Genomic DNA, 26,709 nt, shown 5'->3' with positions numbered 1-26,709 from the left:
ACTGTACTGTACTGGGGATCTGAGAGCCAGCTAATTCAATCCAGTCCAGTCTAATCTAACAGCACGGTACTGTTCTGGGGATCTGAGAGCCAGCTAATTCAATACAGTCCAGTCTAATCTATCAGCACTGTACTGGGGATCTGAGAGCCAGCTAATTCAATACAGTCCAGTCTAATCTAACAGCACGGTACTGTACTGGGGATCTGAGAGCCAGCTAATTCAATACAGTCCAGTCGAATCTAACAGCACTGTGCTGTACTGGGGATCTGAGAGCCAGCTAATTCAATACAGTCCAGTCTAATCTAACAGCACTGTACTGTACTGGGGATCTGAGAGCCAGCTAATTCAATACAGTCCAGTCTAATCTAACAGCACGGTACTGTACTGGGGAACTGAGTGCCAGCTAATTCAATACAGTCCAGTCTAATCTAACAGCACTGTACTGTACTGGGGATCTGAGAGCCAGCTAATTCAATACAGTCCAGTCTAATCTAACAGCACTGTACTCTACTGGGGATCTGAGAGCCAGCTAATTCAATACAGTCCAGTCTAATCTAACAGCACAGTACTGTACTGGGGATCTGGGAGACAGCTAATTCAATACAGTCCAGTCGAATCTAACAGCACTGTGCTGTACTGGGGATCTGAGAGCCAGCTAATTCAATACAGTCCAGTCTAATCTAACAGCACTGTACTGTACTGGAGATATGAGAGCCAGCTAATTCAATACAGTCCAGTCTTATCTGACAGCACAGTACTGTACTGGGGATCTGGGAGACAGCTAATTCAATACAGTCCAGTCGAATCTAACAGCACTGTGCTGTACTGGGGATCTGAGAGCCAGCTAATTCAATACATTCCAGTCTAATCTAACAGCACTGTACTGTACTGGAGATATGAGAGCCAGCTAATTCAATACAGTCCAGTCTTATCTGACAGCACAGTACTGTACTGGGGATCTGAGAGCCAGCTAATTCAATACAGTCCAGTGTAATCTAACAGCACTGTACTGTACTGGGGATCTGAGAGCCAGCTAATTCAATACAGTCCAGTCTAATCTAACAGCACGGTACTGTACTGGTGATCTGAGAGCCAGCTAATTCAATACAGTCCAGTCTAATCTAACAGCACAGTACTGTACTGGAGATATGAGAGCCAGCTAATTCAATACAGTCCAGTCTAATCTACCAGCACAGTACTGTACTGGAGATATGAGAGCCAGCTAATTCAATACAGTCCAGTCTAATCTAACAGCACTGTACTGTGGATCTGAGAGCCAGCTAATTCAGTACAGTCCAGTCTTATCTAACAGCACTGTACTGGATATCTGAGAGCCAGCTAATTCAATACAGTCCAGTCTAATCTAACAGCACTGTACTGTACTCATGATCTGAGAGCCAGCTAATTCAATAGAGTCCAGTCTAATCTAACAGCACGGTACTGTACTGGGAATCTGAGAGCCAGCTAATTCAATACAGTCCAGTCTAATCTAACAGCACTGTACTGTACTGGGGATCTGAGAGCCAGCTAATTCAATACAGTCCAGTCGAATCTAACAGCACGGTACTGTACTGGGGATCTGAGAGCCAGCTAATTCAATACAGTCCAGTCTAATCTAACAGCACTGTACTGGGGATCTGAGAGCCAGCTAATTCAATACAGTCCAGTCTAATCTAACAGCACGGTACTGTACTGGGGAACTGAGAGCCAGCTAATTCAATACAGTCCAGTCTAATCTAACAGCACAGTACTGTACTGGGGATCTGGGAGACAGCTAATTCAATACAGTCCAGTCTAATCTAACAGCACTGTGCTGTACTGGGGATCTGAGAGCCAGCTAATTCAATACAGTCCAGTCTAATCTAATAGCACTGTACTGTACTGGTGATCTGAGAGCCAGCTAATTCAATACAGTCCAGTCTAATCTAACAGCACTGTACTGTACTGGGGATCTGAGAGCCAGCTAATTCAATACAGTCCAGTCTAATCTAATAGCACTGTACTGTACTGGAGATATGAGAGCCAGCTAATTCAATACATTCCAGTCTAATCTAACAGCCCTGTACTGTACTGGGGATCTGAGAGCCAGCTAATTCAATACAGTCCAGTCTAATCTAACAGCACTGTACTGGGGATCTGAGAGCCAGCTAATTCAGTACAGTCCAGTCTTATCTAACAGCACTGTACTGGAGATCTGAGAGCCAGTTTATTCAATACAGTCCAGTCTAATCTAACAGCACGGTACTGTACTGGGGAACTGAGAGCCAGCTAATTCAATACAGTCCAGTCTAATCTAACAGCACTGTACTGTACTGGGGATCTGAGAGCCATCTAATTCAATACAGTCCAGTCTAATCTAACAGCACTGTACTGTACTGGGGATCTGAGAGCCAGCTAATTCAATACAGTACAGTCTAATCTAACAGCACAGTACTGTACTGGGGATCTGGGAGACAGCTAATTCAATACAGTCCAGTCGAATCTAACAGCACTGTGCTGTACTGGGGATCTGAGAGCCAGCTAATTCAATACAGTCCAGTCTAATCTAACAGCACTGTACTGTACAGGGGATCTGAGAGCCAGCTAATTCAATACAGTCCAGTCTAATCTAACAGCACGGTACTGTACTGGGGAACTGAGAGCCAGCTAATTCAATACAGTCCAGTCTAATCTAACAGCACTGTACTGTACTGGGGATCTGAGAGCCAGCTAATTCAATACAGTCCAGTCTAATCTAACAGCACTGTACTGTACTGGGGATATGAGAGCCAGCTAATTCAATACAGTCCAGTCTAATCTAACAGCACTGTACTGGGGATCTGAGAGCCAGCTAAATCAGTACAGTCCAGTCTTATCTAACAGCACTGTACTGGAGATCTGAGAGCCCGTTTATTCAATACAGTCCAGTCTAATCTAACAGCACTGTACTGTACTCATGATCTGAGAGCCAGCTAATTCAATACAGTCCAGTCTAATCTAACAGCACGGTACTGTACTGGGAATCTGAGAGCCAGCTAATTCAATACAGTCCAGTCTAATCTAACAGCACTGTACTGTACTGGGGATCTGAGAGCCAGCTAATTCAATCCAGTCCAGTCGAATCTAACAGCACGGTACTGTTCTGGGGATCTGAGAGCCAGCTAATTCAATACAGTCCAGTCTAATCTATCAGCACTGTACTGGGGATCTGAGAGCCAGCTAATTCAATACAGTCCAGTCTAATCTAACAGCACGGTACTGTACTGGGGATCTGAGAGCCAGCTAATTCAATACAGTCCAGTCGAATCTAACAGCACTGTGCTGTACTGGGGATCTGAGAGCCAGCTAATTCAATACAGTCCAGTCTAATCTAACAGCACTGTACTGTACTGGGGATCTGAGAGCCAGCTAATTCAATACAGTCCAGTCTAATCTAACAGCACGGTACTGTACTTGGGAACTGAGAGCCAGCTAATTCAATACAGTCCAGTCTAATCTAACAGCACTGTACTGTACTGGGGATCTGAGAGCCAGCTAATTCAATACAGTCCAGTCTAATCTAACAGCACTGTACTCTACTGTGGATCTGAGAGCCAGCTAATTCAATACAGTCCAGTCTAATCTAACAGCACAGTACTGTACTGGGGATCTGGGAGACAGCTAATTCAATACAGTCCAGTCGAATCTAACAGCACTGTGCTGTACTGGGGATCTGAGAGCCAGCTAATTCAATACAGTCCAGTCTAATCTAACAGCACTATACTGTACAGGGGATCTGAGAGCCAGCTAATTCAATACAGTCCAGTCTAATCTAACAGCACGGTACTGTACTGGGGAACTGAGAGCCAGCTAATTCAATACAGTCCAGTCTAATCTAACAGCACTGTACTGTACTGGGGATCTGAGAGCCAGCTAATTCAATACAGTCCAGTCTAATCTAACAGCACTGTACTGTACTGGAGATATGAGAGCCAGCTAATTCAATACAGTCCAGTCTAATCTAACAGCACTGTACTGGGGATCTGAGAGCCAGCTAATTCAGTACAGTCCAGTCTTATCTAACAGCACTGTACTGGAGATCTGAGAGCCAGTTTATTCAATACAGTCCAGTCTAATCTAACAGCACTGTACTGTACTCATGATCTGAGAGCCAGCTAATTCAATACATTCCAGTCTAATCTAACAGCACTGTACTGTACATGGGATCTGAGATCCAGCTAATTCAATACAGTCCAGTCTAATCTAACAGCACGGTACTGTACTGGTGACCTGAGAGCCAGCTAATTCAATACAGTCCAGTCTAATCTAACAGCACTGTACTGGAGATATGAGAGCCAGCTAATGCAATACAGTCCAGTCGAATCTAACAGCACGGTACTGTACTGGAGATATGAGAGCCAGCTAATTCAATACAGTCCAGTCTAATCTAACAGCATGGTACTGTACTGGTGATCTGAGTGCCAGCTAATTCAATACAGTCCAGTCTAATCTAACAGCACGGTACTGTACTGGTGACCTGAGAGCCAGCTAATTCAATACAGTCCAGTCTAATCTAACAGCACGGTACTGTACTGGGTATCTGAGTGCCAGCTAATTCAATACAGTCCAGTCTAATCTAACAGCACTGTACTGTACTGGGGATCTGAGAGCCATCTAATTCAATACAGTCCAGTCTAATCTAACAGCACGGTACTGTACTGGGGATCTGAGAGCCAGCTAATTCAATACAGTCCAGTCTAATCTAACAGCACGGTACTGTACTGTACTGGACATTTTGGTAGGGGCTGTGTTCACATGCGACAATTGACAAGCTCTTACCAAGATGGCAGCCCAACAACAAACAGAAAAAAAACGAGAAAATATTTTAACATTTGTCATTCTTTTAACAAAAAAATAAAAACATTCCGTGTTGTATTGTGTTGTATTTTTGTAAAAAAAAAAACAAACATGTTGAATAAATGCTTTATTTAAAAAAAACCTAAAAAAACCTAAAAAAACATCTTTTGTGTTTCCTCTTTTCAAGCAAAATCCAATGGGACTTTATTTGATTTCATGCCAAACACACATACATCAAATATATTTCTGTCAATAAAAACATAATCCTTAAAGGTGATTAAATTAGTTTTATCTTTTCTTAATGAATGTCTTTTAAATTTGTAAAATTATAACCCATTAAAATAGAACAAATCGACAGAAATTAATGCATTTGTCGCTCGTTACCCTTTTTCATTTTTTTATTATTATAAAGTCCAGCCACTGTAAAATATCAGAAATTATCGCGATCGCTAAAACCCAGCCCATCACAGATGCATCATGGGAACAAAGAACAGTCGTTTGAAATTGAATACGAATATATTCAATATTTGACCAAAAAAGAGGGGATATGGCAGGAAGACAAGTAAGAGAATAATCTTTTTTTATTGTATTTTCTTAATTAAACAGGAAATAGGAAACTTTTTTTTTCTCAGCGTCTTTTCTGTGTTTTCAACGTGTTGTGTTGTCAGGATACCGTACACACTTAACTCGCTCAGTCAAAAATAGATTTTTTGAAGCTTAACTATTTAATTTATTTTTTTGTAATATTTTAAAAAATTCTCCCAATTTGGAATATCCAATTGTTTTTTTTTTATGGCGCTGCTGCAGCTTCCCGTATCGACTCGGGAGAACGAAGACTCATCATGCGCATCCTCTGAAACAAACGCCGTCAGCCACCCTCCTCTTGTCACACTGCAACAGCAAAGCCAGCCGCACCTGGCTGTAGCGGTGTTTGAGGAAACGCAGTTCTGCCCACAACTCGCTGGAGACCGGTCGCCACAGGAGTCGCTGGAGTTTGTTGAGACAATGATTACCAAGCTGACCTAAACCCTCCCAACCCGGGTGGCACTCTGCCAACTGTGCGCCGCCCCCTCGGCGTTCCTGTCGGCGATGGCATAGTCTGGATTGGAACCAGCGATCTCCAGGCTATAAGGCACACCTTGCAATTCAGATGAAGCGCCTCAGCTGGATGCGCCACGCTCCCCCCAACAATTCAGCAATTCAGTAGGCTACGTTTGACCCGTTCAGTTAATCAGTGCAGTGTTTTTCACTAGTTTTCTGTTAGGTTATCATCTGTTTTCTTTCTCAGTATTAGCCGTGATTTCCTGGAAAATGTGACAGTGGCGACCTGCAAGTTTGGTCCATCCATAATTAAATACTCTACTGCAGTTACTGCTTGCTCTTAAATATAACTCTATTTAATGTATTGCAGCTGCTCTTATTTAAACTGCCTTTACATTGATTTCCACATTCCATTTTGCACTCGTTATTCGTCCGATTTGATCTCCATTCTGCTTCCAAGCTGATGGCTGGGAAGCCTATTGTTTCTGTTAGGATTAAATAGCTACGTATTTTGAAATAAAGATGTATTCATTATTATGAACGTTAACAGAAAGTATATTGTATTTACTTTTCCCATGTGTGCTTGCCTTGTACAAATCTGACAGTTTCAACAAAGGCATTTGACTTGGGTTCATTAGTTAGCCTATACTGCCATCTACAGCATTACGTGGCCGCGTGGTTAAGGCGATGGACTTGAAATCCATTGGGGTTTCCCCGCGCAGGTTCGAATCCTGCCGACTACGTAAGCTTTGTTTTTAATTGATTGTATGTGTTCATTGTTAATACATGTTTAAAGCACAGGAAGTCTGAAATATTACTGGTTGTACTTCATATCGCTTCGGTTCATTTTGTTAAAGAATGTTCATTTTGGGGATCAAACCCGCAACCTTGGCGTTATTAGCACCATGCTCTAACCAACTGAGCTAACCGGCCACACACTCAAAACTTGATACTAGAACCCGAGGAAAATAAGTCCTGCGGACATTATGATTGTTCTACCAAGATGTTCTCATGTTAAACTGAACAATAACACATTCAAAGTATTGGAAAGGCATAATTAGAGGCCTCGTCATAATGAGGCAGTTTAACAGTGTGAAGGATGTGGTGAGGTGCAGGCTTGCGGTGACTTTCTCTCATTTAACGACCTTGTGATTTGAATACTAACAAGAAAAACAAATCAAATTACCAAGCATTCGGTGGACGTTTTAAGAAATAAATGAACAAAAAGGTTTGTCAGAAGTGGGATTCGAACCCACGCCTCCAGAGAGACTGCGACCTGAACGCAGCGCCTTAGACCGCTCGGCCATCCTGACTTACACCGACGACTTTGCACAACACTGCAGTACACTGCTGAACCTCCAATGTCTGACGCTACAGTAAATCACCTGGTGTGTGCGTGAACTTATTCTTTTTCTGTTTATATTAAGGAGGGCAACCTGTTTCGTCGCATTCTATATGGGATCACAAGGACACTCCTCTTACAGACAGAAAATTTAGGGCAAACAGAGCGATCGCTTCACGGTTAGAAACAAATCAGAACAGTCTGTTAGCAAATTAACTTCATGAAAAAAACACACAGGACTTACATAAATGTTACAGATATTTTCGTAGACACAAAAGTTGTAACATAATTGAGTACATTTGTAAACTATCCGCCAGTAACAGACATTATCTCACATTATCTCTAGTTTCAAACGCATTATCACAGGCGGCACAATTACGACATGGAAAAAATCCAGTATATTTGTCCAGTACACCGAGATCTCTCGAACGTTTCAATGAGTCAGCCCTTAATAAACACACTCCGTGTTCATTTCTGTGTATATGACATTGTCTATACACAATACCTGCCATGTAAGCCTATTGGTATCAAACCGATCACAATTAATGTGATCCGTGTTTTCAGTCAGAATGATAGTTTTAATCAATCGTCGAAAAAGCAGCAGTGCTTTGCAACTGTAGTTCGTCTTGCGTACCTTTAGGAAAGATACCCACTCAGAACGTGTCCGCTTCCTCCAGCCCCCTAAGGAACACTGGAGGGGTCATCAATAACAGGGAGCAGTTGGCCAAAAAACAACACTCACTGCCTCCTTCACGCTCAAAAGTGAACACTCTCACTCTTCCTCGTGGATAGCGAGTCCAAACACTTTAAAAACGCATTTCGCTAGCAAATCGCTATAGAAATGATCTCTGAAAGTATTGTTTTATGGGCAAGTGGCCGACCGTCTCCCTCCAACTCTTAGTGGCACCGGCAGCTGTGCCGCTGAGAAATTAACAGGGACTTTCATATAATGCAATTGCTGTTGCCCAGTGAGGTGTTACAACAACATTTCAAACTCATTCCAAACTGCAGGCGGTTAAAAGCTTAATTGGGTTCAAGTTTCTCGTATGATTTAAAAAGTAGGAGCCAGTTGCCTCATTTCAATTGTCTGCCTTCCTCCTTTGCACTGTGAAGTCTATCAAATTTGTGCTTAAAATCTGAATACGATTCCCATTTGAATCGTGTATATTTGGTTTCCATTTTAGCAATATGCATACACACTGTTCTGTTGAGCTCCCAGGGTGTTATCTAATAAAACACCATAATCGGTTAGCACGATCGGCTGTTAATCGAAATTTTGGTGTTTCAAGCCCACGCAGAGATGATGCTTTTTGCATTTCTTTATCGCATTAGAAAATGGCACTATAATACGTTTTTATTTCCTCCAATTACACTAAAGAAAAAATGTGCTGTTTTTTTAATTCAAAAAGTTAATTAAGAACAAATAACCCTAGTCGTTCTGTATACAAAAACCCGGTATCGAAGCAGGGACCGTTACAGTCTAACGCTCTCCCAACTGAGCTATTTCAGCTTGACGCGATGTTGCTATCGAGACAGCATTCTTTTCGTCACTCGCCTTTTTGTCAAGCCAGTAAACCTGCATGTAATGAGAAACGTTCAACAGTTCGGAAACACCACAATAGAATCCAATGCCTTTGCAAATGTGTTTCCAAACTGTTAGTTTTTCTCCCAAATGCGGTTTCTCAAAAAATGGTTTTGCCTACTTTTTATTATTATTATTACTTTTTCCAGAGTAAGACCAAAAGGCAAACATCCAGGAAATAGTTAAACACTGCTACAGCGCTTGAACTGTCTCAGCAAACGTTTAGCTCTAAAACGTGTACATTAAAAGTCTATTAACATCTTTAACACAATCATCTGTGTTCCAATAGCGGTTAATCCACATGGTGATCAATAAAGTGAATGCTGGCTTTGTTCACATATTCGCAAGACGTTTTCACGATTCACGCATATTCTGAACAAGCACACTAGAATATGGTAATGAAAGGAAAGGAAAATAACTGCTTTATTGGCTCTGGTCTTGTATCGTCACCTTGATTACTGTCCGTAAGAAAGTGGCATTAATCAAAAACCTAATTATGTAAGGTTCCCAATGCGCAAATACGCAGCATACTTAAACTTCTTCACAATCTTAAATCTTCCCACATGAATGTCAAATACGTACTGACAAGTACGGCCCTTTCCCAGTGTAACACTCTGCTGTGTTTGAACAGCAACGATGGCTTGGATATGATGTATTAAACCACGATACTATTGTTCCCACTTTCTTTATTACTACCAAATGTGCTTTTCGCGTCAGCCCTTGTGGCCTAATGGATAAGACACTGGCTTTCTAAGCCATGGATTGTGGTTTCGAGTCCCATCTGGGGTGTGATTTTGTTATAGGACGCTGTGTGGTCCAGTGGTTAAAGATAAAGGGCTTTTAACCAGGAGGTCCCCCGGTACAAATCCCACCTCAGCCACTGACTCATTGTGTGACCCTGAGCAAGTCACGTAACCTCCTTGTGCTCCGTTTTTCGGGTGAGATGTAAATGTAAGTGACTCTACAGCTGATGCATAGTTCACACACCCTAGTCTCTGTAAGTTGCCATGTGTATAATAAAAACGAACATAATTATGGTATGTTTTATTAGCATGAAATACTTTGTAGATCTTGTTATCTGCTAAGTCCGCTCACGCTAGCCAGAACGTGCTCGAGTGCTCTGGCAACAGCCATGAAGCAAGTCAATTTTTCAGTTCAATTAAATAACTACTTTGTTTTTGTGGATGGGGGTGTTTCTTGAAAAGATCAGTTAAATAGCTACGTATTTTGAAATAAAGATGTATTCATTATTATGAACGTTAACAAAAATTATATTTTATTTACATTTCCCACGTGTGCTTGCATTGTACAAATCTGACAGTTTCAACAAAGACATTTGACTTCGGTTCATTAGTTAGCCTATACTGCCACCTACAGCATTACTACGGGTTTCGTTTACTTCTTTTGGATATTTCACAAATAATTGTGCGAGCATGTAGTCGTGGCCGAGTGGTTAAGGCGATGGACTAGAAATCCATTGGGGTTTCCCCGCGCAGGTTCGAATCCTGCCGACTACGTAAGCTTTGTTTTTAATTGATTGTATGTGCTCATTGTTAATACATGTTTAAAGCTCAGGAAGTCTGAAATATTACTGGTTGTACTTCATATCGCTTCGGTTCATTTTGTTAAAGAATGTTCATTTTGGCACCATTACAAATGCTGTGGTTTCTTTAAAGAAGAAAAGCCGTGGCCCGTACGGGGATCGAACCCGCGACCTTGGCGTTATTAGCACCACGCTCTAACCAACTGAGCTAACCGGCCACACACTCAAAACTTGATACTAGAACCCGAGGAAAATAAGTCCTGCGGACATTATGATTGTTCTACCAAGATGTTCTCATGTTAAACTGAACAATAACACATTCAAAGTATTGGAAAGGCATAATTAGAGGCCTCGTCATAATGAGGCAGTTTAACAGTGTGAAGGATGTGGTGAGGTGCAGGCTTGCGGTGACTTTCTCTCATTTAACGACCTTGTGATTTGAATACTAACAAGAAAAACAAATCAAATTACCAAGCATTCGGTGGACGTTTTAAGAAATAAATAAACAAACAGATTTGTCAGAAGTGGGATTCGAACCCACGCCTCCAGAGAGACTGCGACCTGAACCAGCGCCTTAGACCGCTCGGCCATCCTGACTTACACTGACGACTTTGCACAACACTGCAGTATACTGCTGAATCTCCAATGTCTGACGCTACAGTAAATCACCTGGTGTGTGTGTGAACTTATTCTTTATCTGTTTATATTAAGGAGGGCGACCTGTTTCGTCGCATTCTATATGGGATCACAAGGACACTCCTCTTACAGACAGAAAATATACGGCAAACAGAGCGATCGCTTCACGGTTAGAAACAAATCAGAACAGTCTGTTAGCAAATTAACTTCATGAAAAAAAAAACACACAGGCATTACATAAATGTTACAGATATGTTTCGTAGACACAAAAGTTGTAACATAATTGAGTACATTTGTAAACTATCCGCCAGTAACAGACATTATCTCACATTATCTCTAGTTTCAAACGCATTATCACAGGCGGCACAATTACGACATGGAAAAAATCCAGTATATTTGTCCAGTACACCTAGATCTCTCGAACATTAAAATGAGTCAGCCCTTAAAAAAACACTGTCCGTGTTCATTTCTATGTATATGACATTGTCTATACACAATACCTGTCATGTAAGCCTATTGGTATCAAACCGATCACAATTAATGTGATCCGTGTTTTCAGTCATATTGATAGTTTTAATCAATCATCGAAAAAGCAGCAGTGCTTTGCAACTGTAGTTCGTCTTGCGTACCTTTAGGCAAGATACCCACTCAGAACGTGTCTGCTTCCTCCAGCCCCCTAAGGAACACTGGAGCGGTCATCAATAACAGGGAGCAGTTGGCCAAAAAAAAAAAAAAAAACACTCGCTGTCTCCTTCACGCTCAAAAACAAACACTCTCACTCTTGGATAGCGAGTCCAAACACTTTATAAACGCATTTCGCTGGCAAATCACTATAGAAATGATCCCGGAAAGTATTGTTTTATGGGCAAGTGGCCGACCGTCTCCCTCCAACTCTGAGTGGCACCGGTAGCTGTGCCGCTGACAAATAGACAGGAGCTTTCATATAATGCAATTGCTGTTGCCCAGTGAGGTGTTACAACAACATTTCAAACTCATTCCAAACTGCAGGCGGTTAAAAGCTAAATTGGGTTCAAGTTTCTCGTATGATTTAAAAAGTAGGAGCCAGTTGCCTCATTTGCATTGTCTGCCTTCCTCCTTTGCACTGTGAAGTCTATCAAATTTGTGCTTAAAATCTGAATACGATTCCCATTTGAATCGTATATATTTGGTTTCCATTGTAGCTCTATGCATACACACTGTTCTGTTGAGACTCCCAAGGTGTTATGTAATAAAACACCATAATCGGTTAGCACGTTGGGCTGTTAATCGAAATTTTGGTGTTTCAAGCCCACGCAGAGATGATGCTTTTTGCATTTCTTTATCGCATTAGAAAATGGCACTATAATACGTTTTTATTTCCTCCAATTACACTGAAGAAAAAAATGTGCTGTTTTTTTAATTCAAAAAATTAATTAAGAAAAAATAGCCCTAGTCGTGCTGTTTGCAAAAACCCGGGATCGAAGCAGGGACCGTTACAGTCTGAGCTATTTCAGTTGGACGCGATTGTGCTATCCAGGCCGCATTCTTTTCGTCAATCGCCTTTTTGTCAAGCCAGTAAACCTGCATGTAATGAGAAACGTTCAACAGTTCGGAAACACCACAATAGAATCCAATGCCTTTGCAAATGTGTTTCCAAACTGTTAGTTTTTCTCCCAAATGTGGTTTCTCAAAAAATGGTTTTGCCTACTTTTTATTATTATTATTACTTTTTCCAGAGTAAGACCAAAAGGCAAACATCCAGGAAATAGTTAAACACTGCTACAGGGCTTGAACTGTCTCAACAAACGTTTAGTGGTTAAAGATAAAGGGCTTTTAACCAGGAGGTCCCCCGGTACAAATCCCACCTCAGCCACTGACTCATTGTGTGACCCTGAGCAAGTCACTTAACCTCCTTGTGCTCCGTTTTTCGGGTGAGATGTAAATGTAAGTGACTCTACAGCTGATGCATAGTTCACACACCCTAGTCTCTGTAAGTTGCCATGTGTATAATAAAAACGAACATAATTATGGTATGTTTTATTAGCATGAAATACTTTGTAGATCTTGTTATCTGCTAAGTCCGCTCACGCTAGCCAGAACGTGCTCGAGTGCTCTGGGAACAGCCATGAAGCAAGTCAATTTTTCAGTTCAATTAAATAACTACTTTGTTTTTGTGGATGGGGGTGTTTCTTGAAAAGATCAGTTAAATAGCTACGTATTTTGAAATAAAGATGTATTCATTATTATGAACGTTAACAAAAATTATATTTTATTTACATTTCCCACGTGTGCTTGCATTGTACAAATCTGACAGTTTCAACAAAGACATTTGACTTGGTTCATTAGTTAGCCTATACTGCCATCTACAGCATTACTACGGGTTTCGTTTACTTCTTTTGGATATTTCACAAATAATTGTGCGAGCATGTAGTCGTGGCCGAGTGGTTAAGGCGATGGACTAGAAATCCATTGGGGTTTCCCCGCGCAGGTTCGAATCCTGCCGACTACGTAAGCTTTGTTTTTAATTGATTGTATGTGCTCATTGTTAATACATGTTTAAAGCTCAGGAAGTCTGAAATATTACTGGTTGTACTTCATATCGCTTCGGTTCATTTTGTTAAAGAATGTTCATTTTGGCACCATTAGAAATGCTGTGGTTTCTTTAAAGAAGAAAAGCCGTGGCCCGTACGGGGATCGAACCCGCGACCTTGGCGTTATTAGCACCACGCTCTAACCAACTGAGCTAACCGGCCACACACTCAAAACTTGATACTAGAACCCGAGGAAAATAAGTCCTGCGGACATTATGATTGTTCTACCAAGATGTTCTCATGTTAAACTGAACAATAACACATTCAAAGTATTGGAAAGGCATAATTAGAGGCCTCGTCATAATGAGGCAGTTTAACAGTGTGAAGGATGTGGTGAGGTGCAGGCTTGCGGTGACTTTCTCTCATTTAACGACCTTGTGATTTGAATACTAACAAGAAAAACAAATCAAATTACCAAGCATTCGGTGGACGTTTTAAGAAATAAATAAACAAACAGATTTGTCAGAAGTGGGATTCGAACCCACGCCTCCAGAGAGACTGCGACCTGAACGCAGCGCCTTAGACCGCTCGGCCATCCTGACTTACACTGACGACTTTGCACAACACTGCAGTACACTGCTGAACCTCCAATGTCTGACGCTACAGTAAATCACCTGGGGGGGTGTGAACTTATTCTTTATCTGTTTATATTAAGGAGGGTGACCTGTTTCGTCGCATTCTATATGGGATCACAAGGACACTCCTCTTACAGACAGAAAATATACGGCAAACAGAGCGATCGCTTCACGGTTTGAAACAAATCAGAACAGTCTGTTAGCAAATTAACTTCATGAAAAAAAACACACAGGCATTACATAAATGTTACAGATATGTTTCGTAGACACAAAAGTTGTAACATAATTGAGTACATTTGTAAACTATCCGCCAGTAACAGACATTATCTCACATTATCTCTAGTTTCAAACGCATTATCACAGGCGGCACAATTACGACATGGAAAAAATCCAGTATATTTGTCTAGTACACCTAGATCTCTCGAATATTAAAATGAGTCAGCCCTTAAAAAAACACTGTCCATGTTCATTTCTATGTATATGACATTGCCTATACACAATACCTGTCATGTAAGCCTATTGGTATAAAACCGATCACAATTAATGTGATCCGTGTTTTCAGTCAGATTGATAGTTTTAATCAATCATCGAAAAAGCAGCAGTGCTTTGCAACTGTAGTTCGTCTTGCGTACCTTTTGGTAAGATACCCACTCAGAACGTGTCCGCTTCCTCCAGCCCCCTAAGGAACACTGGAGCGGTCATCAATAACAGGGAGCAGTTGGCCAAAAAAAAACAAAAACTCGCTGTCTCCTTCACGCTAATAAACGAACACTCTCACTCTTCCTCGTGGATAGCGAGTCCAAACACTTTAAAAACGCATTTCGCTAGCATTATATATAAAGTTTATTAAAAAAAAGTCTGAAATATTACTGGTTGTACTTCATATTGCTTCAGTTCATTTTGTTAAAGAATGTTCATTTTGGCACCATTACAAATGCTGTGGTTTCTTTAAAGAAGAAAAGCCGTGGCCCGTACGGGGATCGAACCCGCGACCTTGGCGTTATTAGCCAAGGAAACCCGAGGAAAATAAGTCCTGCGGACATTATGATTGTTCTACCAAGTTGTTCTCATGTTAAACTGAACAATAACACATTCAAAGTATTGGAAAGGCATAATTAGAGGCCTGGTCATAATGAGGCAGTTTAACAGTGTGAAGGATGTGGTGAGGTGCAGGCTTGCGGTGACTTTCATGTATTTCATGTCATTAGATGATCAAAGCCCCTTTGTGCCAGTGCGCATTCAGAGGAGACGCGCTGAGAAAATCCGTCATCTGTGTCACTCAGTACTGCCAGCTTTCCCTCGTTGGTGATATATTGGTCAGCATAGCTGCTTTCCAAGTAATTGACCCGAGACGATTCCCAGCCAGTACAACTGTGTTTATGCCCACGTTTCAAATAATAAACATCATAAAAGCAAATTGCATTGTTTTATGTTTTCTTTACTTTTAAGCTGAGAATCAAACACACTTCTGACAACTTCATAGCCCTGCTGACTACGAACAAATATTGAGTCGGCTGTTTCCCTTGACCCTGGTGATACCGAGTGTTTTCCTAGTATCAGCATCGGAATTAGCATGCGTTTGGCATGCTTGCTGTGCACTCTAGCATTGCATAACAAGCATACACTACGGCAGGAATTCGTGGCGCAACGGTAGCGCGTCTGACTCCAGATCAGAAGGTTGCGTGTTCCAATCACGTCGACGTCAAAGCCTTTGTTTCTATTCCACACCATTTAATTTTGTGATGTGTTTGCAAATACTAGTTTGGAAGAATTTAATGTACAGCAAGTAATAATTGATACCTTTAAGATGAACAGGCATTTAAGAATTAACAACGAAGACATAAAAAGGGACACAACACCAACAGAGTTCAAGCCCATCACCTTAACCACTTGGCCACGACTACTTGGTGCAACGTGCCAAGATCTATAAACACAGACCACATATATCACAGACCAAGAACAAATACACACACACTGTTTTAAATAAAACTGACGAAAGCATAATCCCTGGTTAAGGAGGCCAGTGCCTTATCCTTTAGGTGACTTCCAGATGGATAGCAGTCAGCGAGACAATACACGACCAGAGGAATAAATTTGTTGATTTTACTATAAAGATTGTTTCAATGAAATCAACAGCTGATACCAAACTCTTGTCAGCACTCAATACCATTTTAATTTCTTTTTTAAATCGGACTAAAATAGCGTTCCTAACACGATTGTATTTTCTGTTGTAAACAGACTACTTGTTGAAGTCACTGAAAAATACTGTGTGTCCAAACATGTATTTAACTTGATTGTTTTAATATTCCAAATAACATATTACTTTGAAAAACATCTCCGTCGGCCACTGGATCGTGGTCTCAGGCTGGGATACGGACCATTGAGAACAGTATAAACGATCTATGACTGGAAGTAGCTTACATGAGAAATGCTCTCGTTAAACATGCTAGGATGATCGACTTCGGCATTCTCCAACTGCTGTTTACATTTTCTAACACGTTATGTGAACGAATACAAAGTTTGACCCTTTCCTTGTAAGTGGGGGTAAGCACAAGTTATTTTCAGATGTTATGTCTTTATTTAAGCACAATCAAGTCCTGCGTAGTGCAAATCACATTACTATATTTTTTATATTAGTCAAGTCCTATTGAAAGAGTTCTTAAATAGTTTCAACATTATCAATGATCAATTTGAAATTTGCTTATTGATTTAAACCAGTATGAGATGCACACTCAAAATGTGTCCCCTTCCTTCAACAACCCCCTGACTGAAGATTGGAGTGGTCATCACTAGCAGCCAGCAGGTGCCCGAAAACAACACTCATTGTCAGCTCGGTGCTGAGAAGTGGCAAGCTCTACTTCATTAATATGATACAATGACTGGGCAACAACGAGGTGTTACTTTAACAATACCAACTAACTTGAGACAGCCAAGACGTTGAAGTATACCTTAAGTCTGTCATGTGATGCAATAACAGGTTTTAGCATTTTTGCATTTTCTGCTTGGTCAAACAAGCTCAAGCCACAGCACACAGCGCTGATGCATCGGAACAGAGGTGGATTTTAAAGCGACTGAATCAACGAGCTGAGACTACTTTTTGAAGAAACTGAAAACATACCTCTCGTCGAAAAATGTGCTATTTAGTTAATTTATTTATTTATTGAATTTGCAAATGGCAGACTACATACATGGGAATAAATATAAAAGGCTTGAAGTTTGCTTGCATTGCATACATTTAATTGTGATTACAGACTTTTCTGCCGTGTTGCTTTCTTCTTAGATGTGGTCTCAGGTTCGGTTGAGCCGATTTGTCTCTGTGGCGCAATTGGTTAGCGCGTTCGGCTGTTAACCGAAAGGTTGGTGGTTCAAGCCCACCCAGGGACGATGTTTTTGCATTTCTTAATCACATTAGAAAATGGCACTCTGATACGTTGTTATTTCTTCCAATTAAACAGAACAAAAAAAACCGCTCTATTTTTCAGTTCAAAATAATACAAAACAAAAATAGTCTTGCTATTTGCCGAAACCCGGGATCGAACCAGGGACCTTTAGATCTTCAGTCTAACGCTCTCCCAACTGAGCTATTTCGGCTTGACAAGACTTGCGTTTTTTGTCACCCCAGTAAACCTGTGTATTATGAGAAACGATCAACAGCTCGGCAACACAATAGAATCCGATGCCTTTACAAATGCGTTTCGAAACACTTAAGTTTTCACCCAGATGCGGTTTTCAGCCGAAACGGGGGGATAAAACTGCCTATGATCAAAGTGGGCAGAAAAGTTGCATACTTTGCATACCGTATTGGGAGAAAAGAAAGCGGATCATCAAATTGATCAATGCTAATGTTAAAACAATTTAAGAACACTTTACATAGGCCTTGACTAATATAAAAATATAGTAATGTGATTTGCATTACGCAGGACTAGATTGAGCTTAAATAAAGACATTACACCTGAAAATAAACTGTGCCTACCCCCACTTACAAGGAAAGTGTCCAACTTTGTATTCGTACTCATAACGTGTTATAACATGTAAACAGCAATTGGAGAATGCCGATGTCGATCATCCTAGCATGTTAAACGAGGGCATTTCTGATGTAAGCTTCTTCCACTAATAGATCGTTTATACTGTTCTCAAAGGTCCGCATCCCAGCCTGAGACCTCGATCCAGTGGCCGACGGAGATGTTATTCAATTTAATATATTATTTTTAATATTAAAACAAGTTAAATACATGTTTGGACAAAATATTTTTCATTGACTTCAACGAGTAGTCTGTTTACAACCAAATGCAATCTGTGTTAGGAACGCTATTTTAGTCTGAATTAAAATGGAAATTAAAATGGTATTGCGTTCTGACAAGAGTTTGGTATCAGCTGTTGATTTCCTTGAAACAATCTTTTATAGTAAAATGAACACATTTATTCCTTTTAAGAATAAATAAAATTGAACTGTCAGAGGAGGATTTGAACCGACACCTCCACTTGGAGACCAGAACACAGAATTCTTTGGAAAGACAGAGTCCTTAAGTCTAGCGCCTTAGACCACTCGACCATCCTGACAAACTGCGTTCATTACAGCAGAAAACCGCATTATTTATTTCAGCACAGCCTAGGGTTGTCATATCAAGGCCCGATCGGGTTTATTACGCACATACCAACTGTTGCTCCATGAATGATGTAATGACAAGTGTTAAAACAGAAACGGTTTGAAGCCAACCCACAAAAGTAAGACTATTTATTTCAATATCGTTATAACTATAAACGATGCACGCATTTTACAATAGCAATTGCTATATGACAACGACCAAAAAGTAATTTTGTTGCAATACTGTATACAGTGTGAACAGAATCAGATATTGCTCTGTTGCCTCGAAGAAACATCTACATTTTGTATTTAAAAAGGACGTCCAACGTGGTGCTCGATCCCAAAAGAGAGCGGAATGTTCATCAATGATCAAGAACAGCTAAAGTGAAATAGCATTCAAGTCCCGCTTAGCGCTCAGAAGAAAACACTGTAACTCCTCGTTATGGTTAGCGAGACCAGACACTAGAAACGCATTTCACTAGAAACAAACTATAGAAATGATCCCTGAAAGTATAGTCTTAACAAATATGTGGGTAAAACAACTTCCCTACTCCCGGCATGATGGTGTCTGATTCGGTTTCCTTTCTAGAATATTACTTGTTCATTGTAATGTTAATAATTGCCAATGCGTTTCAAACACAAAACTCACTTTCTGACAAGGTTCCATAGTGTAGTGGTTATCACGTCTGCTTTACACGCAGAAGGTCCTGGGTTCGATCCCCAGTGGAACCACTTCAGTTTGTTTTTACAATATGACTCCCTGGTCAAGACAAGGTAGTTCTGGGTTTGGCCGATCATTAGATTGCGGATGTAAGGTCTCTGGTCCCATCGTAGAAGCAAGATAGTTTATTCACAAAAAATACATACACTTTTATTTATGTTTCTTTTGTTGGTAAATTAACCCAATACATTATTGCATTCTGTCACGTCATTAGATGATCAAAGCCCCTTTGTGCCAGTGCGCATTCAGAGGAGACGCGCTGAGAAAATCCGTCATCTGTGTCACTCAGTACTGCCAGCTTTCCCTCGTTGGTGATATATTGGTCAGCAAAGCTGCTTTCCAAGTAATTGACCCGAGACGATTCCCAGCCAGTACAACTGTGTTTATGCCCACGTTTCAAATAATAAACATTATAAAAGCAAATCGCTTTGTTTTATGTTTTCTTTACTTTTAAGCTGAGAATCAAACACACTTCCGACAACTTCATAGCCCTGCTGACTACGAACAAATATTGAGTCGGCTGTTTCCCATGACCCTGGTTATACCGAGTGTTTTCCAAGTATCAGCATCGGACTTAGCATGCCTTTGGCATGCTTGCTGTGCACTCTAGCATTGCATAACAAGCATGCACTACGGCAGGAATTCGTGGCGCAACGGTAGCGCGTCTGACTCCAGATCAGAAGGTTGCGTGTTCAAATCACGTCGAGGTCAAAGCCTTCTTTGTTTCTATTCCACACCATTTAATTTTGTAATGTGTTTGCAAATACTAGTTTGGAAGAATTTAATGTACAGCAAGTAATAATTGATACCTTTAAGTTGAACAGGCATTTAAGAATTAACAACGAAGACATAAAAAGGGACACAACGCCAACAGAGTTCAAGCCCATCACCTTAACCACTTGGCCACGACTACTTGGTGCAACGTGCCAAGATCTATAAACACAGACCACATATATCACAGACCAAGAACAAATACACACACACTGTTTTAAATAAAACTGACGAAACCATAATCCCTGGTTTAGGAGGCCAGTGCCTTATCCTTTAGGTGACTTCCAGGTGGATAGCAGTCAGCGAGACAATACACGACCAGAGGAATAAATGTGTTCATTTTACTATAAAGATTGTTTCAATGAAATCAACAGCTGATACCAAACTCTTGTCAGCACTCAATACCATTTTAATTTCTTTTTTAAATCGGACTAAAATAGCGTTCCTAACACAGATTGTATTTTTGTTGTAAACAGACTACTTGTTGAAGTCACTGGAAAATACTGTGTGTACAAACATGTAATTAACTTGATTGTTTTAATATTCCAAATAACATATTACTTTGAAAATCATCTCCGTCGGCCACTGGATCGTGGTCTCAGGCTGGGATACGGACCATTGAGAACAGTATAAACGATCTATGACTGGAAGTAGCTTACATGAGAAATGCTCTCGTTAAACATGCTAGGATGATCGACTTCGGCATTCTCCAACTGCTGTTTACATTTTCTAACACGTTATGAGAACGAATACAAAGTTTGACCCTTTCCTTGTAAGTGGGGGTAAGCACAAGTTATTTTCAGATGTTATGTCTTTATTTAAGCACAATCAAGTCCTGCGTAGTGCAAATCACATTACTATATTTGTTATATTAGTCAAGTCCTATTGAAAGAGTTCTTAAATAGTTTCAACATTATCAATGATCAATTTGAAATTTGCTTATTGATTTAAACCAGTATGAGATGCACACTCAAAATGTGTCCCCTTCCTTCAACAACCCCCTGACTGAAGATTGGAGTGGTCATCACTAGCAGCCAGCAGGTGCCCGAAAACAACACTCATTGTCAGCTCGGTGCTGAGAAGTGGCAAGCTCTACTTCATTAATATGATACAATGACTGGGCAACAACGAGGTGTTACATTAACAATACCAACTAACTTGAGACAGCCAAGACGTTGAAGTATACCTTAAGTTTTTGCATTTCTTAATCACATTAGAAAATGGCACTCTGATACGTTGTTATTTCTTCCAATTACACAGAACAAAAAAAAAACGCTCTTTTTTTCTGTTCAAAATAATACAAAACAAAAATAGTCTTGCTATTTGCCGAAACCCGGGATCGAACCAGGGACCTTTAGATCTTCAGTCTAACGCTCTCCCAACTGAGCTATTTCGGCTTGACAAGACTTGCGTTTTTTGTCACACCAGTAAACCTGTGTATTATGAGAAACGTCAACAGCTCGGCAACACAATAGAATCCGATGCCTTTACAAATGCGTTTCGAAACACTTAAGTTTTCTCCCAGATGCGGTTTTCAGCCGAAACGGGGGGATAAAACTGCCTATGATCAAAGTGGGCAGAAAAGTTGCATAATTTGCATACCGTATTGGGAGAAAAGAAAGCGGATCATCAAATTGATCAATGCTAATGTTAAAACAATTTAAGAACACTTTACATAGGCCTTGACTAATATAAAAATATAGTAATGTGATTTGCATTACGCAGGACTAGATTGAGCTTAAATAAAGACATTACATCTGAAAATAAATTGTGCTTACCCCCACTTACAAGGAAAGTGTCCAACTTTGTATTCGTACTCATAACGTGTTATAACATGTACACAGCAATTGGAGAATACCGATGTCGATCATCCTAGCATGTTAAACGAGGGCATTTCTGATGTAAGCTACTTCCACTAATAGATCGTTTATACTGTTCTCAAAGGTCCGCATCCCAGCCTGAGACCACGATCCAGTGGCCGACGGAGATGTTATTCAATTTAATATATTATTTTTAATATTAAAACAAGTTAAATACATGTTTGGACAAAATATTTTTCATTGACTTCAACGAGTAGTCTGTTTACAACCAAATGCAATCTGTGTTAGGAACGCTATTTTAGTCTGAATTAAAATGGAAATTAAAATGGTATTGCGTTCTGACAAGAGTTTGGTATCAGCTGTTGATTTCCTTGAAACAATCTTTTATAGTAAAATGAACACATTTATTCCTTTTAAGAATAAATAAAATTGAGCTGTCAGAGGAGGATTTGATCAGACACCTCCACTTGGAGACCAGAACACAGAATTCTTTGGAAAGACAGAGTCCTTAAGTCTAGCGCCTTAGACCACTCGACCATCCTGACAAACTGCGTTCATTACAGCAGAAAACCGCATTATTTATTTCAGCACAGCCTAGGGTTGTCATATAAGGCCCGATCGGGTTTATTACGCACATACCAACTGTTGCTCCATGAATGATGTAATGACAAGTGTTAAAACAGAAACGGTTTGAAGCCAACCCACAAAAGTAAGACTATTTATTTCAATATCGTTATAACTATAAACGATGCACGCATTTTACAATAGCAATTGCTATATGACAACGACCAAAAAGTAATTTTGTTGCAATACTGTATACAGTGTGAACAGAATCAGATATTGCTCTGTTGCCTCGAAGAAACATCTACATTTTGTATTTAAAAAGGACATCCAACGTGGGGCTCGATCCCAAAAGACAGCGGAATGTTCATCAATGATCAAGAACAGCTACAGTGAAGTAGCATTCAAGTCCCGCTACGCGCTCAGAAGAAAACACTGTAACTCCTCGTTATGGTTAGCGAGACCAGACACTAGAAACGCATTTCACTAGAAACAAACTATAGAAATGATCCCTGAAAGTAAAATCTTAACAAATATGTGGGTAAAACAACTTCCCTACTCCCGGCATGATGGTGTCTGATTCGGTTTCCTTTCTAGAATATTACTTGTTCATAGTAATGTTAATAATTGCCAATGCGTTTCAAACACAAAACTCACTTTCTGACCAGGTTCCATAGTGTAGTGGTTATCACGTCTGCTTTATACGCAGAAGGTCCTGGGTTCGATCCCCAGTGGAACCACTTCAATTTGTTTTTACAATATGACTCCCTGGTCAAGACAAGGTAGTTCTGGGTTTGGCCGATCATTAGATTGCGGATGTAAGGTATCTGGTCCCATCGTAGAAGCAAGATAGTTTATTCACAAAAAATACATACACTTTTATTTATGTTTCTTTTGTTGGTAAATTAACCCAATACATTATTGCATTCTGTCACGTCATTAGATGAGCAAAGCCCCTTTGTGCCAGTGCGCATTCAGAGGAGACGCGCTGAGAAAATCCGTCATCTGTATCACTCAGTACTGCCAGCTTTCCCTCGTTGGTGATATATTGGTCAGCATAGCTGCTTTCCAAGTAATTGACCCGAGACGATTCCCAGCCAGTACAACTGTGTTTATGCCCACGTTTCAAATAATAAACATTATAAAAGCAAATCGCTTTGTTTTATGTTTTCTTTACTTTTAAGCTGAGAATCAAACACACTTCCGACAACTTCATAGCCCTGCTGACTACGAACAAATATTGAGTCGTCTGTTTCCCATGACCCTGGTGATACTGAGTGTTTTCCAAGTATCAGCATCGGACTTAGCATGCCTTTGGCATGCTTGCTGTGCACTCTAGCATTGCATAACAAGCATGCACCACGGCAGGAATTCGTGGCGCAACGGTAGCGCGTCTGACTCCAGATCAGAAGGTTGCGTGTTCAAATTACGTCGAGGTCAAAGCCTTCTTTGTTTCTATTCCACACTATTTAATTTTGTGATGTGTTTGCAAATACTAGTTTGGAAGAATTTAATGTACAGCAAGTAATAATTGATACCTTTAAGCTGAACAGGCATTTAAGAATTAACAACGAAGACATAAAAAGGGACACAACGCCAACAGAGTTCAAGCCCATCACCTTAACCACTTGGCCACGACTACTTGGTGCAACGTGCCAAGATCTATAAACACAGACCACATATATCACAGACCAAGAACAAATACACACACACTGTTTTAAATAAAACTGACGAAACCATAATCCCTAGTTTAGGAGGCCATTGCCTTATCCTTTAGGTGACTTCCAGGTGGATAGCAGTCAGCGAGACAATACACGACCAGAGGAATAAATGTGTTCATTTTACTATAAAGATTGTTTCAATGAAATCAACAGCTGATACCAAACTCTTGTCAGCACTCAATACCATTTTAATTTCTTTTTTAAATCGGACTAAAATAGCGTTCCTAACACAGATTGTATTTTTGTTGTAAACAGACTACTTGTTGAAGTCACTACTTGTTGAAGGAATTGTGGGAAATGTCGTTTTAAGACCTTGAAATATACCTTTGCTTCTATACCTGATCCAAAATTTCCCACAATTATTTTCAACGTCCCGTCCCTGCCTATTGGCTGAGCGTCGCAGAGCATGCAGGGGCGGCGCATTTAAATTTCAAACTTGTACAGACAGACACGGAGTATTTCGCTTATTTGTTTTTAAGATACTGACTGTCTGTTGAACAATACAAACTAACTTGAGACAGCCAAGCCGTTAAAGCATACCTTAATTCTGCCATGTGATGCAATAACAAGTATTGGCATTTTTGCATTGTCTGCCTCGTCAAACAAGCTCGAGCCACAGCATACAGCGCTGCTGCATCGGGACACAGAGGTGGATTTTAAAGCGACTGAATCAACGAGCTGAGACTACTTTTTGAAGAAATTGAAAACATACCTCTCGTCAAAATATTTGCTATTTAGTTAATTTATTTATTTTTTGAATTTGCAATTGGCAGACTACATTGCCGACAATCTGAATTGCTCATATCAAGTTGCGTTGTAGCCTATGAGAATCGCTGGCATAGCTCAAGGGGAATTAGCTCTAATGGTAGAGCGCTCGCTTAGCATGCGAGAAGTAGCGGGATCGATGCCCGCATTCTCCAAATAGTTTTAATGTATCTGCGTATTTAGTCCCAACGCATTATGGAGATAAATACAAAGTGTGACAATTCTTTGTAACAGAGACGCCCGCCCTACATGTGTATTTTAAAGCACAGTCTCCTAATTTGTAATATTCCCCAGGCTGAAAAACTGCATTGCGCCCTCCATCGTATGCCTTCCGAGAAGCACAAAGGGAGATTTTTTATATATTTTTTTTTAACAATGGAAGAGTTTGTGTTATTTGGGAATAATTATAAATGGCTTGAAATAACGCCTTGGCTGTGACTTATTGCTTTTATAAAACGGCTACACCAATATTTGTAACGTTAGTCACTTTTTGAGATCTAGTCAGCTATAACTATGCTAAGCTCCGCTAGCAAATCGACTAGCCGTCCTGTGCTAGCTAGCTAGCTGGGTTGCTAAAAAAAATAAATATATATATATATATATATCAGCTCAAACATTTCCCAGGTCGCCTCTCTCTCTTCGCCTCTCTCTCTCTGCCTCTCTCTCTCTCTCTCTCTCTCTCTCTCTCTCTCTCTCTCTCTCTCTCACACACACACACTCTCTAATTTTTAAAAAAAAATAAGATACGATACTACAGGTTTAAATACAGTAAAATCGGGAGCAGATAAGTGCAAGTTAAAGTGCATTAAGGGCAGAGTGCTATATTGTCCAGAAGGGGAGAGCTGAGTTTTACAGGTCCTGTCTGAAGAGGTGTGTCTTGAGGAGGTGCCAGAAGGTGGTCAGGGACTGGGCAGTCCTGACATCTATAGGAAGGTCGCTCCTCCACTGCGGGGCGAGGGTGGAATCTGCAGTATCAGTAGTGTATCCTACAGATGTCAGGACTGCCCAGTCCCTGACCACATTCCGGCGCCTCCTTAAGACTCACCTCTTCAAACAGCACCTGTAGAACTCCTCTGTTTGTATCCTGGGACACTATCACCCTTCATTTAAATGTGCTTTATTTTGCTCTTATCTGCATTTAATCCTGTACTTCAGAATACTGTAATCTGTCAAGTGTTTAACCTGTAGTATTTTGTATTTAATCATATCCTGATGTAACTATCACTATTTAATCATATCCTGATGTAACTATCACTATTATCTTCTGTATTATAGAATTATGGTTTGTCACACTTGAACAAAAGTTATTGTATTTCTTGCTCTTATTGTATTACTTGTATTGCAACACTTGAAATGTATTTGCTTACGATTGTAAGTTGCCCTGGATAAGGGCGTCTGCTAAGAAATAAATAATAATAATAATAATAATAATAATAATAATAATAATAATAATAATAATAGTTACTTTGAAAGACACTAAACCAGTTTAAAGCATTCGTTATTTAAACCAAAACCAGTGTATAAAGTGTTTTTGTAAGACAAATAAAACACAAATGCACCGAGATTTGAACTCAGCTCGCTAGATTCAGAGTGCTAGCCATTACACCATGAAACCACCCATACAGTTCCTCCATTGCAGGGACTCTCGTCAATGTTTCGTC

At 40.3% G+C, this 26,709-nt stretch overlaps 16 non-coding genes and 2 pseudogenes across 16 annotated transcripts; 7 read left to right on the top strand and 11 right to left on the bottom strand.

The window, feature by feature from the left end:
• The first annotated feature begins 6,516 nt into the window (after nt 1–6,516).
• Nucleotides 6,517–6,605, top strand: trnas-uga (transfer RNA serine (anticodon UGA)). The gene has a single exon. It is a non-coding gene; the product is annotated as a tRNA-Ser (tRNA).
• A 482-nt stretch (nt 6,606–7,087) lies between these two features.
• On the bottom strand, nt 7,088–7,169 carry trnal-cag (transfer RNA leucine (anticodon CAG)). The gene has a single exon. It is a non-coding gene; the product is annotated as a tRNA-Leu (tRNA).
• A 677-nt stretch (nt 7,170–7,846) lies between these two features.
• On the bottom strand, nt 7,847–8,062 carry LOC131703380 (small nucleolar RNA U3). Its single transcript, XR_009309843.1, has one exon. It is a non-coding gene; the product is annotated as a small nucleolar RNA U3 (small nucleolar RNA).
• A 2,153-nt stretch (nt 8,063–10,215) lies between these two features.
• Nucleotides 10,216–10,297, top strand: trnas-aga (transfer RNA serine (anticodon AGA)). The gene has a single exon. It is a non-coding gene; the product is annotated as a tRNA-Ser (tRNA).
• Nucleotides 10,298–10,467: 170 nt separating this feature from the next.
• trnai-aau (transfer RNA isoleucine (anticodon AAU)) lies at nt 10,468–10,541 on the bottom strand. The gene has a single exon. It is a non-coding gene; the product is annotated as a tRNA-Ile (tRNA).
• A 1,061-nt stretch (nt 10,542–11,602) lies between these two features.
• LOC131703429 (small nucleolar RNA U3) lies at nt 11,603–11,820 on the bottom strand. Its single transcript, XR_009309886.1, has one exon. It is a non-coding gene; the product is annotated as a small nucleolar RNA U3 (small nucleolar RNA).
• Nucleotides 11,821–13,365: 1,545 nt separating this feature from the next.
• trnas-aga (transfer RNA serine (anticodon AGA)) lies at nt 13,366–13,447 on the top strand. The gene has a single exon. It is a non-coding gene; the product is annotated as a tRNA-Ser (tRNA).
• Nucleotides 13,448–13,617: 170 nt separating this feature from the next.
• Nucleotides 13,618–13,691, bottom strand: trnai-aau (transfer RNA isoleucine (anticodon AAU)). Its single transcript has one exon. It is a non-coding gene; the product is annotated as a tRNA-Ile (tRNA).
• Nucleotides 13,692–13,989: 298 nt separating this feature from the next.
• Nucleotides 13,990–14,071, bottom strand: trnal-cag (transfer RNA leucine (anticodon CAG)). The gene has a single exon. It is a non-coding gene; the product is annotated as a tRNA-Leu (tRNA).
• Nucleotides 14,072–14,750: 679 nt separating this feature from the next.
• On the bottom strand, nt 14,751–14,965 carry LOC131703482 (small nucleolar RNA U3). Its single transcript, XR_009309933.1, has one exon. It is a non-coding gene; the product is annotated as a small nucleolar RNA U3 (small nucleolar RNA).
• Nucleotides 14,966–17,414: 2,449 nt separating this feature from the next.
• On the top strand, nt 17,415–17,488 carry trnan-guu (transfer RNA asparagine (anticodon GUU)). Its single transcript has one exon. It is a non-coding gene; the product is annotated as a tRNA-Asn (tRNA).
• Nucleotides 17,489–17,622: 134 nt separating this feature from the next.
• On the bottom strand, nt 17,623–17,695 carry trnaf-gaa (transfer RNA phenylalanine (anticodon GAA)). The gene has a single exon. It is a non-coding gene; the product is annotated as a tRNA-Phe (tRNA).
• Nucleotides 17,696–19,010: 1,315 nt separating this feature from the next.
• On the bottom strand, nt 19,011–19,209 carry LOC131703478 (small nucleolar RNA U3; annotated as a pseudogene).
• Nucleotides 19,210–19,348: 139 nt separating this feature from the next.
• trnav-uac (transfer RNA valine (anticodon UAC)) lies at nt 19,349–19,421 on the top strand. The gene has a single exon. It is a non-coding gene; the product is annotated as a tRNA-Val (tRNA).
• Nucleotides 19,422–20,049: 628 nt separating this feature from the next.
• Nucleotides 20,050–20,121, top strand: trnaw-cca (transfer RNA tryptophan (anticodon CCA)). Its single transcript has one exon. It is a non-coding gene; the product is annotated as a tRNA-Trp (tRNA).
• A 1,384-nt stretch (nt 20,122–21,505) lies between these two features.
• On the bottom strand, nt 21,506–21,578 carry trnaf-gaa (transfer RNA phenylalanine (anticodon GAA)). Its single transcript has one exon. It is a non-coding gene; the product is annotated as a tRNA-Phe (tRNA).
• Nucleotides 21,579–22,889: 1,311 nt separating this feature from the next.
• LOC131703490 (small nucleolar RNA U3) lies at nt 22,890–23,090 on the bottom strand (annotated as a pseudogene).
• A 139-nt stretch (nt 23,091–23,229) lies between these two features.
• Nucleotides 23,230–23,302, top strand: trnai-uau (transfer RNA isoleucine (anticodon UAU)). The gene has a single exon. It is a non-coding gene; the product is annotated as a tRNA-Ile (tRNA).
• The last annotated feature ends 3,407 nt before the right edge of the window (nt 23,303–26,709 follow it).

Source organism: Acipenser ruthenus, chromosome 32 (genome assembly GCF_902713425.1).
Source record: "Acipenser ruthenus chromosome 32, fAciRut3.2 maternal haplotype, whole genome shotgun sequence".
Lineage (NCBI taxonomy): Eukaryota > Metazoa > Chordata > Actinopteri > Acipenseriformes > Acipenseridae > Acipenser > Acipenser ruthenus.
This window is presented reverse-complemented; position numbering and strand designations above follow the sequence as displayed.